The sequence below is a fragment of the Telopea speciosissima genome, unplaced genomic scaffold, assembly GCF_018873765.1.
Source record: "Telopea speciosissima isolate NSW1024214 ecotype Mountain lineage unplaced genomic scaffold, Tspe_v1 Tspe_v1.0064, whole genome shotgun sequence".
Classification (NCBI taxonomy): domain Eukaryota; kingdom Viridiplantae; phylum Streptophyta; class Magnoliopsida; order Proteales; family Proteaceae; genus Telopea; species Telopea speciosissima.
In genome coordinates this window covers 23,325-26,656 of record NW_025317400.1, presented here as the reverse complement: position 1 = coordinate 26,656, position 3,332 = coordinate 23,325, and positions in this window count along the sequence as shown.

Here is a 3,332-nt window from a genome sequence, read left to right as displayed (position 1 = left end):
GGGAAGGGGTAACCAAGCCCACAGCAGGGATACATGTATTGGGGATTGTATTGGCACTAACCTGCCTTAGCTGTATTGTTAGGTGGCTAACTAAATAATCTAGACTTGCACATCATGTAGGATCATGTGGATTGTGGTTGCATATGCATGCATGATGATATGTTTTACTCACGGGCTCAGTGGGGCTCACACTCTGTTATATATGTTTTTCTTTCTAGATGATTGTGTAGATCAATGCCACTGTGGCATGGAGGCTCATTATGAGGAGGAGAGCCCTTGTGATTATGATGCTATTGGTATGGACCCCGGCAGAGGTCATGCCAATTATGCGAGCATTCTCAATGGTTATTGATGAAGACCAGTGAGGGGCGCTCTTGATGCTTTTTGTCTTGGGGACTCCTTTTCGTTTTTGATAGGAGTTTATCCCCATTCCTATTTCTGGTTTAGCTTTTTCTTTTCTTTTTGGGGTTGAGTTATCTCGTCCTGTACATATACGTACTTTAATTTTGCTTATGTATATGGCAGCTTCTCTTTATAGTTTGTGGGTTGTACTGGGGAATGTATCAAACTTACATATGTATATATATATATCACCATCATTCCTGTATTGCTACGCTTTCTCTTTCTTTGTTTAAATTATAGATTATCTGTAGCACTCTGATCTTACTTGTGGTAATGATATGGATGTGTGTGTGTCTGCGAATGTATTAACTGCTTCTAGATCCGTAGGATTTGGCGGATTGTCGTTCTGCAATTCGGGTCACCTACCTAATCCTCCTAGGGGGTGGTTTGGGGTGTGACAATGGTGGTTCACCTTAGTAAATTAATGACATATATTGCTATACCGCACTCTGGATTGATAATTATTTATAAATTTCTTCCTTATGACGTGTAGATACTGCTGCCTTGTACACCGGAGAACTATTCTCATTGGTGGTCAAGCCTAGTTACACAATCATCGATCAGTTCACGGGTCTACCCGATGAAGAGAGGTTCCTCAATCGGGAGTGGGGGAGATTCGTCGATGGTGACTTCATTAACTATCCTCCTAGAATGAGCCCCGGAGCGAAGTGTACCAGAAGACTTTTCACGTGTTGCTACACTTAGACACCTCGCTTAGCATCGTGTTCGGGAAACTCTTCCAGATCATGAAGAACACGTCGTGACGGTCGAGGGGTAAATTACTGACTTGGAGCATGCTAGTGTACCATCCGCTCTATAGCCTTAAAGTGTGGGTCAAAGCCCAATAACCTTCTTTGTGTTTTTAGGTCTTACAACAACGATGGAGTCATGGATGAACTCACAAGACTGGTTCCATCCGTGGATCCGCCTGTGTTGTTTCATGCTTTTTAAGTGTTTTCATGTGTAAAGCCCACACCCCATGCCCCGGACCTTATAGCTGGGCCCCCGAACATGGTGGACCCCACCCTTGGTCCCCTTGTAATGTGTGTGTGCTATGTTGGTGGGTCCACTAGCCTATTGATACATTTAAATGTGTTTTTACCTTAAGAGAATCAAACCAAACAGGCCCTAAGTGGGCCACTTAATATAAATACATTACTCAGTCATCTATTGGCTCATTCACTCCTCCTACCAACCAAAACTGTGGAAGGCTTGGAGAGCATTGAAGGAGAAGAAGAGGGTGATTGGAGGAGGGTTGATGGTGGACTTCATCCATTAGCTCACATGGCTAGGTGGGTACCTTCTCCCTCCTTCCCTCTCTTTCCTATTTTAAATATAAGAATCCCCTCTTGGATCGGTTCCAACCTAGGGTTCCTTTTTGGAACCCAAGGTTAACATTTTGGCCTCCTAAATGGAGTCCTACCCCTCTCTTAATGCCATCAAGAGCCCCTTGTAACCTAAGCTGCTATTCCAAGTATTATGACTCTAACCTAGGAGTGGAGAAACCCTAGAAATGGTTCCAATTCCTTGGATCCTCTAAGGCCCATGGATGAACTAGGTACTATTGACCCTAGGGAGGCTTAGGACTCTCCACTCTACCCCTAGGAGCCATGTGACCTCAAGGATGGAAGGGTGGAAGTGAAAATCCTTCAAAATCTTGGACAGGGAATCGACGGAGGCACGAACGGATCCAGCATCATGGTTCTGTCCGTGGATCCGTCCAGTATAAGCTGTTAACTGGCTCAAGCGGAGCCAGGGATGGATTCACCTAGTGGTTCTGTCTGTGGTTCCATTCCCTCTCAAGAATGTCTCATGGTTCGGACGGATGCACGAACGGATTCATGGTAAGGTTTCGTCCGTGAATCCGTCCCTCCTGTTTTCACCATATGCCTGGACAGAGCCAGGAACGGACTCACCTTGTTGCTTCCGTCCCTGAGTTTGTCCATGCTACCTTATGTGAAACCTAACTTTAACTTATGGGACTCAGTATGGGCCCCACCTACACTCTTCTAACACTATTATCGCACATCCCTAGGTTACTTAACCAGTACAGGAGAGCATGTACCAGGGCAAATCATACTAAACACCTCAAGCGATGATCAAACAACCTATGACTAGGTTTTGGGTGATGTTTGGGCTTGCTTAATATGAACTATGCATATGTTATGATACCTGTATCATCAATGAGCATGCTGCACTCTTACATATATTATCTTGGTTATGACTTGATACTACGTGGTTGTGTTTATTATTTCCTTATTGAATTGGGTTACGATGCTGGGCATGCCGATGCCAGAACCCCAGAAATGTTAATGAATTTATTGACTGTCATCTTGCCCTGTATGTGCCGTGCCATGCTGATACCCGGGTGCTAGATGGAATGGGACATTGATGCACCTGGAATATCTCTCGGGATGATAGGAGTTGCATGTAGTATACCTGCGGCTAGGATCCACTTCCCTATGCTACGACCCTTACCAACAGGGGTTTACGTGTTGGGTGATCAGGGCTCCTTGTTGCTTATGGGGGAGAGAAGCCAGGTCGAGGATGACCACTGATCATCGGGGTCTACCACTTGGTGGTTTTGGTGGCTTCGATCGGCGTAGGCCCCTGGTGATGATTGAGGTTTTATTGTACCGATAACATAAGTGACCCATAGTGTCTCCTGAGTCGTCATTATAGCATATACTCAGACTTAGACTGTGTGCTAGGTGAAAAATCTGTCAACATTTATATTCATCAAGGACTATGTGTGATTGTGTGTTTGTGCATTTCCCATCCCCTCACTGGCTCAGTGGGGCTAACCCTTGTGTACACCTTCTTTTAGATTTTGATGCAGATGGCGGTTATCTGGCTAGTCTTGAGGTCTAGCAAGCTAATTATGATGGTATCGGCACAGAGGAGCCTGATGTTGTGTCGGAGGAACATGG